This window comes from Symphalangus syndactylus, chromosome 12 (assembly GCF_028878055.3).
Source record: "Symphalangus syndactylus isolate Jambi chromosome 12, NHGRI_mSymSyn1-v2.1_pri, whole genome shotgun sequence".
In the NCBI taxonomy this organism is placed as follows: Eukaryota; Metazoa; Chordata; class Mammalia; order Primates; family Hylobatidae; genus Symphalangus; species Symphalangus syndactylus.
In genome coordinates, this window is record NC_072441.2 from 57,254,560 (window position 1) to 57,268,740 (window position 14,181).

Below are 14,181 nucleotides of genomic sequence, written 5' to 3' on the forward strand. Positions count from 1 at the left end.
GTACTGCAGTCTAAAACTTTTCTCGGTAACAATGTCAGAGGATAAAACTTTCAGATACTGAATGCAAGTGACCAACGTTCTTTTATTATGAACAATCCATTATTCTTATCTTCACAGAATTGGAATAGTAAGTGTAAGTTAAAGGTGATTACTAAAGCCTCTTGCAGGTAAGAGTGAGAATCGTGGTAAAAGAAAAAAAGTGCTGCCTATCGGTCAATTGCTTAAGGCAATCAAACTTCTAGGCTGCGAGAGGATAAGCATTATTGAGTTTACACCATTTCCAGTCCCCTTAATAAGAATTGGTAACCACTTAAGGATTTTTGGAAGGAGCTCTTGCAAGAATAAAGAGTACATATTTGCTTGGAGTGTTCCTTTTCCATAAATTCTTTAAGAATCAAGCATGGCAGGAGTAGGTATAGGAAGGATTATGGACACATAATCTCTAACAACAGCCTTGCCTAGAAGGCCCAAAAGTGATAACTATACACTCAAGGAATTTGGACTCAACATACAGACTCGCATAAAAAAGGAGAAATTACATTGAACAAGGATCCCACTTTGACTGGTACTGCCTGAATAGATTTAAGTAGCAACTTAAAAGGTATAGAGTCCTTTATATGCCAGGAATTCTCTTTTCCAAACAGGCAGAACATGGCTTTAGAGTGCAGGCTGTGGACTCTTCGGTAGCCTGTGTTAGGATTTCAGTTTTAAGAGCAAGTAATTACCTTTTCTGGCAAACTTGGAGGGATGATTCGTCTAATAACTAAACTTGGATATTGTTGTGTTTTGTTTAAAAGTTTTTTGGAGGGCCACAACCACACTGTTTCAACCAAATCCTCGTTTGCCTGCTCTATGTTGTTTACAGTAAATTTAAAAAGCAAAACGGAACAACCTAATAGAGAAGACCAGCCCTTGGTCTACCAGGTATCTACAGCCTGACTTGCCACCATCTGTCTTGATTAGATGGCTCCTGTGAATATTAGAAAACTACGTTCATGAAGACTCCTGAGATGTAGATTCAATTATGGGAGGTGAGTACAAAAAATAGATTGCCTATGGTGAACTAACTACATGGAAAGATTTCCTAAGCTAATGTGAAGAGATAAAAATTGAATGCAATCATCATGAACTCAAAGGTGTGTGTATGTATGTGTGTTTGCGCATGTGTGTTTTCAAGCCTCTGCCTAAACTGCTTGGTATGTCTAGATATTCTTATACAAATTCTAAGAATCTTTGTTAGCAGATCAGGGAATGCAGGTATTACAGGATATAATTCATAAGCAAAAAATATTACTGGGGAAAATTTTCACAGCCTCAAAGAAGTATGTAATACATTTTAAAAGAGGCTTTGATAGTGCCTTAGGAGAAACTCTGGGAAAATGCAGAAATCTAGCACAGAAGTTTTAGGCAAAAATGAATGATACAGGCTGGGTGTGGTGGCTCACGCCTATAATCCGAGCAATTTGGGAGGCTGAGATGGGTGGATCACATGAGGTCGGGAGTTTGAGACCAGCCTGGCCGACATGGTGAAATCCTGTCTCTACTAAAAATACAAAAATTAGCCAGGTGTAATGGTGCACATCTGTAAATCCCAGAGACTTGGGAGGCTGAGGCATGAGAATCACTTGAACCTGGGAGGCGGAGGTTGCAGTGAGCAGAGATCGTGCCACTGCACTCCAGCCTGGGTGATAGAGGAGACTCCATCTCAATAAAAATCAAAAAAAAAAAAAAAACAAAACAAAAAAAAGTGTGATCGAGGATCTCTGTTTTTCCCTAAAGCTCTGTGCACTTGGGCTTAGGGAACTCCATGAAAGATAGTTCCAATTTAGAAATCTTTTGAGTCTGATTTTCATTTGTGGTACATATGAGAAAAAGAAGAACATCGGGTCAGGAGAGCCTATGTCCTCGTCTGCTCAGCCTGCCATAACAAAATGCAATCAACTGGATGGCTGAAACAACAGAAATGTATTTTCTCACTGATCGCAGTTCAACAGTATTTAGTTTCTAGTGAGGGTTTTCTTCCCGGCTTGTAGATGGCCATGATATCATTGTGTGTTCACATGACCTCTTGTTTGTGTGCTGGGAAAGAGACTGCTGTGGTGTCTTTTCTTCTTATAAAGGACACCAGCCCTGTTGGATTAGAGCCACAATTTATTACATCATTTAACCTTTATCATCTCTTTATAGGCCCCATCTTCAAATACCATTTTCACTATTTTATTCTATACTATTTATTATGCTATTTATTTATTATATTCCTATTTGAGGATATGGATTCAAAATTTAAATTCTGGAGGGAAAAAATTCAGTCCATAGTGGCATAGAAAATGCTTTTGCCACTTGATGCAATGCAGAGAGAAATTCAGGAAATTGGGTCTGCGGACACTGTAAGGACAAAGATCATACGTACAGAGCTGCCTGTTACAAATATTGGATCTTCAGCATGAGAATAGCATGGATGTTATGTTTCTGAATTTCTAGGCTAGGAAATGCTAGGGTGAAGGTAGAGTGAAGAACATATGTCCATGCTTATAGAAAAAAATTATACCACCACTAAACAGAAAGGAATACATCAAGAAGATTGAGTAACTGAAGGAGTCACAAGGGTAAATTTGTTAATTTGCTTCTGTGGGAGTCTTTCAGGAGCCATGTGTACAGTTTTTGGAGTTCTCACTAGCACTACATTCCTCAAAGGCTAGATTAAGGATGATATTGTAGGAGGAACACAAATACGTTTATTCTATCCACCTTTTATAGTTTTATTTTCTTTAATATTTATTTTTAATTTATGGTAAAATATACATAACATAAAACTTAGCATGTTAGCCCTTTTTAAGTATGCAGTTAAGTGGCATTAAGTGTGTTTATATTGTTGTGCTACCATCACCACGATGCATCCACAGAATTTTTATTTATTTTGCGAAACTGAAACTCTGTATCCATTAAATAATAACTTCCTATTTCTCCCTCCCGGAAGCCCTGAGAAACAAGCATTTTACTTTCTATCTCAATGAATATGACTTCTCTAGATACCTAAGTGTAATCCTCATATTTGTCCTTTTGTCAATGGCTTATTTCACTCAGCATAATGTCCTTAAGATCCATTCATGCTTTAGCATGTGCCAGAATTTTATTTCTTTTTAAGGCTGAATAATATTTCATTGTATGTACATAATTATATTTTGTTTATCCATTGACTGTCTTCTACCTTTGATCTATTGCAAATAATGCTGCTATGAAAATAGTTGTATAGATATCACTTCATGTCCCTGCTTTCAATTGTTGGAGGTATATAACCAATGTGGAATTGGTAGATCACAGGATGATTCTATGTTTAACATTTTGAGGAACTGCTATACTGTTGCTTACAGTGGCTTTACCATTTTACATTCCTACCAACAAAGCACAAGAGTTCCAGTGTCCACACATCTTCATCAATGCTTGTTATTTCCTGTTTCTTTCATAATAGCCACCCTAAAGGGTGAGAAATGGTATCTCATTGTGGTTTTAATTTGCATTTCCCTAATTATTAGTGATGTTGAGAATATATGCATGTACTTACTGACTATTTGTATATCTCCTTTGGAGAAACATTTATTTATTTACTTTGCCTACTTTAAAATTGGATTGCTTGTGTTTTTTGCTGTTGAGTTTTAGAAATTCTCCATATATTCTGGATATTAATCCTTTATCAGATATGTTATTTGCAAGTATTTTTTCTCTCTAATTCTGCATGCTGCCCTTTTACTCTGTTGATAGAGTCTTTTTTGCACAAAGAAAAAAATATTTTTATGTCTAATTTGCCTACTTGTTTTGCCTGTGCCTTTGGTGTCATGGCCAAGAAAATATCGCCAAGTCAAACGTCATAAAGCTTTTTCCTATGTTTTCTTTTTAAGAATTTTATAGTTTTTAGGTCTTATGTTTATGTCCTTCATCTATTTTGTGTTAATTTTTTAATATAGTATGGGTTAAGGCTCCAACTTTATTCTTTTGCATGTGGATTTCCAATTTTTCTGACAAAGTTAGTTTAAAAGACTTATTTTTCTACTGAATGGTCTGGAAAATCTGGCTGAAAGTCACTTGTAAATATATATGAGGGTTTATTTCTGGGTTCCCTATTCTATTTCATTAATCATCTATCTATCTTTGTGCCAGTGCCACACTGTTTTGATTGCCATAGCTTTGTAATATGTTTTAAAATCAGAATGTAGAAGATAAGTATCTTAATTCATCTTTTCCAAGATTGTTTTGGCTGTTCAGAATTCCTTGAGTTTACATGCAAATTTTAGGGTAGATTTTTCAATTTCCAGGACAAAAGTCATCATTGGTATTTTGATAGAGATTGCATTGAATTTGTAGATATCTCTGGGTTAGTGACATCTTAACAATATTACATTTTGCAGTCTATGAAATCAGTATGCCTTAACTTATTAATGTCTTTAAAATATCTTTCAGTAATGTTTTATAGTTTTCAGTGTACAAGTCTTTCACTATCTTGGTTTAGTTTATTCCTAAGAATTTTATTTTATTCTTTTCAGTACTATTATAAATGAAACAGTTTCTATTTTATATTGTTCATTGTTAGTGTATAAAAATGTAACTAATTTTTTTGTGTTAAATTTGTATCCTGCAACTTTGCTGAATTTATTATTTATAAAAGATTTTGTGAACTATTTAGGGTTTTCTTCATATAAAATTATACTATTTGTGAACAGAGATAATTTTACTAATTCATTTTCAATTTGGATTCCTTTTATTTCTTTTTCGGCTTGCCTAATTATCATGGCTAGGACTTCCAGTACTATGTTGAATAGAAATGACAAAAAGTGAGCATTCTTGTCTTGTTTTTAATCTTAATGGTAAAGCTTTCAGTTTTTCACCGTTGGGTATGAGGTTAGCTGGGTTTTTCATACATGGCCTTTATTATGTTGAAGTGATTTCCTTCTATTCCTAGTTGGTTGACTGGTCAGGTAGTAGTGTTTAACCTTATCATCTTGTCAATTTTTTTGCATCCATTGAGATGATTTGTGGTTTAGTTTCCCCTTCACTCTGTTAATGTATTACATTGATTGATTTTTATATATTAAACCGTGCTTGCATTCCAGTAATAAATCTCACTGGTAATGGTGTATAATATTGTAAATGAGCTATTGAATTCAATTTGCTAATACATTTTTGGTGAGTAACTCGTTTATCATGATATTAGTCTACAGATTTATTTTTCTGCATTTTCTTGGTTAGGCTTTGTTATCAGTTTAATACTTTACTCAGAATGGGCTTGAAAGTGTTCTCTCCTCTTCAAATTTTCAGAAAAGTTTGAGGAGAATGGGTGTTAATTCTTCTTTAAATGTTTGAGAAAATTTCCCTATTAAGCTATCTAGTCCTGGGCTTTACTTTGCTGGGAGGTTGTTGATTACTGATTTAATCTCCTTATTAGTTATAGGTCTATTCAGATATTCTATTTTTTCATGATTCAGTGTTGGTAGGTTTTGTCTTTCTGGGAACATGTCTATTTCATCTAGGCTATTAAATTTTTTGGAGTGCAATTTACCTTACTACTCTCTTGTAATATTTTTGTATCTTTAGAAATAGTAGTAATGTCCTCTCTTTCATTTCTGATGTTACTTTTTTGAATCTTCTCTTTTTCTAGTCCATCTAGCTAAAAGTTTGTCAATTTTGTTGAACTTTCCAAAGAACCAACTCTTGCCTTTGTTATTTCTATTGTTTTTCTACTATTGATTTTGCTTATCTCTGTTCTAATTTTTATTATTTCCTTTTTGAGCTAGTTTCGTGTTTAGTTTGTTTTTCTATTTCTAGTTTGCTAAAGTGTAATGTTAGGCATATTGATGTGAGATCTTTCCTCCTTTTTAACATAAGCATTTATTTACAGCTATAAATTTTTCTCATAATACTGTGTTTGCTGCATCCTGTAAGCTTTGGTATGTTATGCTATGATTTTCATCTGTTTCAGGATATTCTATAATTTCCCTTATGATTTCTTTTTTGAGCCACTTGTTGATTAAGAGTGTGTTGTGGAGCCAAGATGGCCGAATAGGAACAGCTCCGGTCTCCAGCTCCCAGCCCCAGCGACACAGAAGACGGGTGATTTCTGCATTTCTGCTTGAGGTACCGGTTTCATCTCACTAGGGAGTGCCTAACAGTGGGTTCAGGACAGTCGGTGAAGCGCACTGTGCGCGAGCCGAAGCAGGGCGAGGCATTGCCTCACTCGGGAAGCGCAAGGGGTCAGGGAGTTCCCTTTCCTAGTCAAAGAAAGGGAAAACAGACGGCACCTGGAATATCGGGTCAGTCCCGTCCTAATACTGCGCTTTTCCAACGGGCCTGGAAAACGGCACACTAGGAGATTGTGTCCCGCACCTGGCTCGGAGGGTCCTATGCCCACAGAGTCTTGCTGATTGCTAGCACAGCAGTCTGAGATCACGCTGCAAGGCGGCAACGAGGCTGGGGGAGGGGCGCCCGCCATTGCCCAGGCTTGCTTAGGTAAACAAAGCAGCCAGGAAGCTCGAACTGGGTGGAGCCCACCACAGCTCAAGGAGGCCCGCCTGCCTCTGTAGGCTCCACCTCTGGGGGCAGGGCACAGACAACCAAAAACTCAGCAAGAACCTCCACAGCCTTAAATGTCCCTGTCTGACTGACAGCTTTGAAGAGAGTAGTGGTTCTCCCAGCACGCAGCTGGTGATCTGAGAACGGACAGACTGCCTCCTAAAGTGGGTCCCTCACCCCTGAGCAGCCTAACTGGGAGGCACCCCCCCAGTGGGACAGACTGACACCTCATTCAACCGGGTACTCCTCTGAGACAAAACTTTCAGAGGAACTATCAGACAGCTGAATTTGTGGTCTCACGAAAATCCGCTGTTCTGCAGCCACCAGTGCTGACACCCAGCCAAACAGGGTCTGGAGTGGACCTCTAGTAAACTCCAACAGACCTGCAGCTGAGGGTCTTGTCTGGTAGAAGGAAAATTAACAAACAGAAAGGACATCCACACCAAAAACCCATCTGTACATCACCATCATCGAAGACAAAAAGTAGACAAAACCACAAAGATGGGGAAAAAACAGACCAAAAAAACTGGAAACTCTAAAAAACAGAGCACCTCTCCTCCTCCAAAGGAACGCAGTTCCTCACCAGCAACAGAACAAAGCTGGATGGAGGATGACTTTGATGAGTTGAGAGAAGAAGGCTTCAGACGATCAAACTACTCTGAGCTACGAGAGGAAATTCAAAACAATAGCAAAGAAGTTAAAAACTTTGAAAAAAAATTAGAAGAATGGATAACTAGAATAACCAATGGAGAGAAGGGCTTAAAGGAGATGATGGAGCTGAAAGCCAAGTTTCGAGAACTACGCAAAGAATGCAGAAGCCTCAGTAGCAGATGCGATCAACTGGAAGAAAGGGTATCGCTGATAGAAGATGAAAGGAATGAAATGAAGAGAGAAGGGAAGTTTAGAGAAAAAAGAATAAAAAGAAATGAACAAAGCCTCCAAGAAATTTGGGACTATGTGAAAAGACCAAACCTACGTCTGATTGGTGTACCTGAAAATGATGGGGAGAATGGAACCAAGTTGGAAAACACTCTGCAAGATATTATCCAGGAGAACTTCCCCAATCTAGCAAGGCAGGCCAGCATTCAGATTCAGGAAATACAGAGAACGCCACAAAGATACTCCTCGAGAAGGGCAACTCCAAGACACATAATTGTCAGATTCACCAAAGTGGAAATGAAGGAAAAAATATTAAGGGCAGCCAGAGAGAAAGGTCAGGTTACCCACAAAGGGAAGCCCATCAGACTAACAGCTGATCTCTCAGCAGAAACTCTACAAGCCAGAAGAGAGTGGGGGCCGATATTCAACATTCTTAAAGAAAAGAATTTTCAACCCAGAATTTCCTATCCCGCCAAACTAAGCTTCATAAGTGAAGGAGAAATAAAATACTTTACAGACAAGCAAACGCTGAGTGATTTTGTCACCACCAGGCCTGCCCTAAAAGAGCTCCTGAAGGAAGCACTAAACATGGAAAGGAACAACCGGTACCAGCCCCTGCAAAAACATGCCAAATTGTAAAGACCATCGAGGCTAGGAAGAAACTATAGCAACTAACGAGCAAAATAACCAACTAACATCATAATGACAGGATCAGATTCACACATAACAATATTCACGTTAAATGTAAATGGGCTAAATGCTCCAATCAAAAGACACAGACTGGCAAACTGGATAAGGAGTCAGGACTCATCAGTGTGCTGTATTCAGGAAACCCATCTCACGTGCAGAGACACACATAGACTCAAAATAAAGGGATGGAGGAAGATCTATCAAGCAACTGGAAAACAAAAAAAGGCAGGGGTTGCAATCCTAGTCTCTGATAAAATAGACTTTAAACCAACAAAGATCAAAAGAGACAAAGAAGGCCATTACATAATCGTAAAGGGATCAATTCAACAAGAAGAGCTAACTATCCTAAATATATATGCACCCAACACAGGAGCACCCAGATTCATAAAGCAAGTCCTCAGTGACCTACAAAGGGACTTAAACTCCCACACAATAATAATGGGAGATTTTAACACCCCACTGTCAGCATTAGACAGATCAACGAGACAGAAAGTTAACAAGGATATCCAGGAATTGAACTCAGCTCTACATAAAGTGGACCTAATAGACATCTACAGAACTCTCCACTCCAAATCAACAGAATATACATTTTTTTCAGCACCACACCACACCTATTCCAAAATTGACCACATAGTTGGAAGTAAAGCTCTTCTCAGCAAATGTAAAAGAACAGAGATTATAACAAACTGTCTCTCAGACCACAGTGCAATCAAACTAGAACTCAGGATTAAGAAACTCAGTCAAAACCGCTCAACTACATGGAAACTGAACAACCTGCTCCTGAATGACTATTGGGTACATAATGAAATGAAGGCAGAAATAAAGATGTTCTTTGAAACCAACGAGAACAAAGACACAACATACCAGAATCTCTGGGACACGTTCAAAGCAGTGTGTAGAGGGAAATTTATAGCACTAAATGCCCACAAGAGAAAGCAGGAAAGATCCAAAATTGACACCCTAACATCACAATTAAAAGAACTAGAAAAGCAAGAGCAAACACATTCAAAAGCAAGCAGAAGGCTAGAAATAACTAAAATCAGAGCAGAACTGAAGGAAATAGAGACACAAAAAACCCTTCAAAAAAATTAATGAATCTAGGAGCTGGTTTTTTGAAAAGATCAACAAAATTGATGGACCGCTAGCAAGACTAATAAAGAAGAAAAGAGAGAAGAATCAAATAGATGCAATAAAAAACAAAAAAGGGGATATCACCACCGATCCCACAGAAATACAATCTACCATCAGAGAATACTACAAACACCTCTATGCAAATAAACTAGAAAATCTGGAAGAAATGGATAAATTCCTCGACAAATACACCCTCCCAAGACTAAACCAGGAAGAAGTTGAATCTCTGAATAGACCAATAACAGGTTCTGAAATTGTGGCAATAATCAATAGCTTACCAACCAAAAAGAGTCCAGGACCTGATGGATTCACAGCTTAATTCTACCAGAGGTACAAGGAGGAACTGGTACCATTCCTTCTGAAACTATTCCAATCGATAGAAAAAGAGGGAATCCTCCCTAACACATTTTACGAAGCCAGCATCGTCCTGATACCAAAACCTGGCAGAGACATAACCAAAAAAGAGAATTTCAGACCAATATCCTTGATGAACATTGATGCAAAAATCCTCAATAAAATACTGGCAAACCGAATCCAGCAGCACATCAAAAAGCTTATCCACCATGATCAAGTGGGCTTCATCCCTGGGATGCAAGGCTGGTTCAACATACGCAAATCAATAAATGTAATCCAGCATATAAACAGAACCAAAGACAAAAACCACATGATTATCTCAATAGATGCAGAAAAGGCCTTTGACAAAATTCAACAACCCTTCATGCTAAAAACTCTCAATAAATTAGGTATTGATGGGACGTATCTCAAAATAATAAGAGCTATCTACAACAAACGCACAGCCAATATCATACTGAATGGGCAAAAACTGGAAGCATTCCCTCTGAAAACTGGCACAAGACAGGGATGCCCTCTCTCACCGCTACTATTCAACATAGTGCTGGAAGTTCTGGCCAGAGCAATCAGGCAGGAGAAGGAAATAAAGGGTATTCAATTAGGAAAAGAGGAAGTCAAATTGTCCCTGTTTGCAGATGACATGATTGTATATCTAGAAAACCCCATTGTCTCAGCCCAAAATCTCCTTAAGCTGATTAGCAACTTCAGCAAAGTCTCAGGATACAAAATTAATGTACAAAAATCACAAGCATTCTTGTACACCAATAACAGACAAACAGAGAGCCAAATCATGAGTGAACTCCCATTCACAATTGCTTCAAAGAGAATAAAATACCTAGGAATCCAACTTACCAGGGATGTGAAGGACCTCTTCAAGGAGAACTACAAACCACTGCTCAATGAAATAAAAGAGGATACAAACAAATGGAAGAACATTCCATGCTCATGGGTTGGAAGAATCAATATCGTGAAAATGGCCATACTGCCCAAGGTAATTTATAGATTCAATGCCATCCCCATCTAGCTACCAATGACTTTCTTCACAGAATTGGAAAAAACTACTTTAAAGTTCATATGGAACCAAAAAAGAGCCCGCATCGCCAAGTCAATCCTAAGCCAAAAGAACAAAGCTGGAGGCATCACGCTACCTGACTTTAAACTATACTACAAGGCTACAGTAACCAAAACAGCATGGTACTGGTACCACAACAGAGACATAGATCAATGGAACAGAACAGAGCCCTCAGAAATGATGCCACGTATCTACAACTATCTGATCTTTGACAAACCTGACAAAAACAAGAAATGGGGAAAGGATTCCCTATTTAATAAATGGTGCTGGGAAAACTGGCTAGCCATATGTAGAAAGCTGCAACTGGATCCCTTCCTTACACCTTATACAAAAATTAATTCAAGATGGATTAAAGACTTATATGTTAGACCTAAAACCATTAAAATCCTACAAGAAAACCTAGGCAATACCATTCAGGACATAGGCGTGGGCAAGGACTTCATGTCTAAAACACCAAAAGCAATGGCAACAAAAGCCAAAATTGACAAGTGGGATCTCATTAAACTAAAGAGCTTCTGCACAGCAAAAGAAACTATCATCAGAGTGAACAGGCAACCTACACAATGGGAGAAAATTTTTGCAACCTACTCATCTGACAAAGGGCTAATATCCAGAATCTACAATGAACTCAAACAAATTTACAAGAAAAAAACAAACAACCCCATCAAAAAGTGGGCAGAGGACATGAACAGACACTTCTCAAAAGAAGACATTTATGCAGCCAAAAAACACATGAAGAAATGCTCCTCATCACTGGCCATCAGAGAAATGCAAATCAAAACCACAGTGAGATACCATCTCACACCAGTTAGAATGGCCATCATTAAAAAATCAGGAAACAACAGGTGCTGGAGAGGATGTGGAGAAATAGGAACACTTTTACACTGTTGGTGGGACTGTAAACTAGTTCAACCATTGTGGAAGTCAGTGTGGCGATTCCTCAGGGATCTAGAACTAGAAATACCATTTGACCCAGCCATCCCATTACTGGGTATATACCCAAAGGACTATAAATCATGCTGCTATAAAGACACATGCACACTTATGTTTATTGCGGCACTATTCACAATAGCAAAGAGTTGGAACCAACCCAAATGTCCAACAACGATAGACTGGATTAAGAAAATGTGGCACATATACACCATGGAATACTACGCAGCCATAAAAAATGATGAGTTCGTGTCCTTTGTAGGGACATGGATGAAACTGGAAAACATCATTCTCAGTAAACTATCGCAAGGACAAAAAACCAAACACCGCATGTTCTCACTCATAGGTGGGAATTGAACAATGAGAACTCATGGACACAGGAAGGGGAACATCACGCTCCGGGGACTGTTGTGGGGTGGGGGGAGGGGGGAGGGACAGCATTAGGAGATACACCTAATGCTAAATGACGAATTAATGGGTGCAGGAAATCAACATGGCACATGGATACGTATGTAACAAACCTGCACATTGTGCACATGTACCCTAAAACCCTAAAGTATAATAAAAAAAAAAAAAAAAAAAAAGAGTGTGTTGTACAGAATTCTGATAATCCTGACCTTCGAGATGGGGGCTATATTTATTGGTGTCTTCTCTCAACCGACCCAGTCACAGCTAAACAAGTAGTTTTGTCTGAGAAGCCACTGATCTCTGAGGAGACAGATCTTATTGAGCTAACTCTACTGGAGAGCTCATGTGCCACATTCGTTCTTTGGCCTCTGTGTATCATAAGCCTCCAAATATTTTTTGCAGAAGGAAGTCATGGAATCCATTCTAAATAGTTGCCAATTCATCATGGGAGCACTGATTCAGGTGACAGCCCTGTTGGTACCACCACTGCAACTAACCTGAAACAGCCTCAGGTTATCCCCTCTTAAGGTGATCTTCTCGGGGATCTTTTAAACCTTGACCTCAGTCAACCAGTCAATGTGCCACAGGTGTCCTCCATGCAGATGGGAGCAGTGGATCTCTTGGGAGGAGGACTAGATAGTCTGGTGGGACAATCCTTCATCCTATCATGGGTGTCTGCAATCTCTGTTTCTTCACCTACACCTGCTGTGGTCAGAAATGGACTGAACGACCACTTCGAACTCTCCACAGGGATAGGCATGGCACCTGGTGGGTATGTGGCTCCTAAGGCTACTTCTGGCTACCTGCATTAAAGGATAAAGGCTTAGAGATTTCAGGAACATTGACTCACCACCAAGGGCACATCTATATGGAAAGGAACTTCACCAATACAGCTCTGCAGCATATGACAGATTTTGCAATCTAGTTTAACAAGAATAGCACTCCTCTGGCCATCCATACACCACTGATGCCAAACCAGAACATTGATGTCTCCCTGCCTCTCAACACTTTGGGCCTAGTCAGGAAGATAGAACCTCTAAATAACCTGCAGGTGGCTGTGAAAAACAATATTGATGTCTTCTACTTCAGCCGCCTCACCTCACTCAGTGTGCTTTTTAGAAGATGGCAAAATGGAGCACCAGGTCTTTCTTGCAACAGGGAAGTGTATTCCCAATGAAATGAACTCCAGTTTTAGATTAAGGAATGTCATTTAAATGCTGACATTGTTTCCAGCAAGTTGCAAAACAATAATGTTTATACTATTGCCAAGAGGAATGTGGAAGGGCAGGACATGCTGTACCGATCCCTGAAGCTCACTAATGGCATTTGGATTTTGGCTGAGCTATGTATCCACCCAGGAAACCCCCATTATATGCTGTCACTGAAGTGCAGAGCTCCTGAAGTCTCCCAATACATATCAAGTCTAGAACGGCATTTTGAAAAACTAACAAAACCGGTCCACTACCTTCCAATCACTCTGTGATCAGTGCAAGCCAAGAACTCCTTTTTTTTTTTAAATGATTTCCAGTAAGAAAAGGAATAATGATTTATTTTCCCCCAACTTTTAAAAAAATCACAAATTTTTATAAAAGTTTGAAAAATAACACAATGAACATCCACGTGCCCTTTACCTAGAGTAAACATTTTGGTATTTTCCCATATTTCTTTTTTTTTTTAAATTTTTTTTCTTTTTTTTTTTTTTAAGTATACTTTAAGTTCTAGGGTACGTGTGCACAACGTGCTGGCTTGTTACATATGTATACATGTGCCATGTTGGTGTGCTGCACCTATTAACTCATCACTTACATTAGGTATATCTCCTAATGCTATCCCTCCCCCCTCCCCCCACCCCACAACAGGTCCCAGTGTGTGATGTTCCCCTTCCTTTGTCCAAGTGTCCTCATTGTTCAGTTCCCACCTATGAGTGAGAACATGCAGTGTTTGGTTTTTTGTCCTTGTGATAGTTTGCTGAGAATGATGGTTTCCAGCTTCATCCATGTCCCTACAAAGGACATGAACTCATCATTTTTTATGGCTGCATAGTATTCCATGGCGCTTATGTACCACATTTTCTTAATCCAGTCTATCACTCTTAACTGGAAGAAATTGTGTTGCTGTGTAGAATCTGAACCCAAACATACTGAGGCAACCCAGCAAGG

The 14,181-nt window shown here is 38.8% G+C and overlaps 1 pseudogene; it reads left to right on the top strand.

The window, feature by feature from the left end:
* Nucleotides 1-651: 651 nt before the first annotated feature.
* On the top strand, nucleotides 652-13,470 carry LOC134734828 (AP-2 complex subunit beta-like; annotated as a pseudogene).
* The last annotated feature ends 711 nt before the right edge of the window (nucleotides 13,471-14,181 follow it).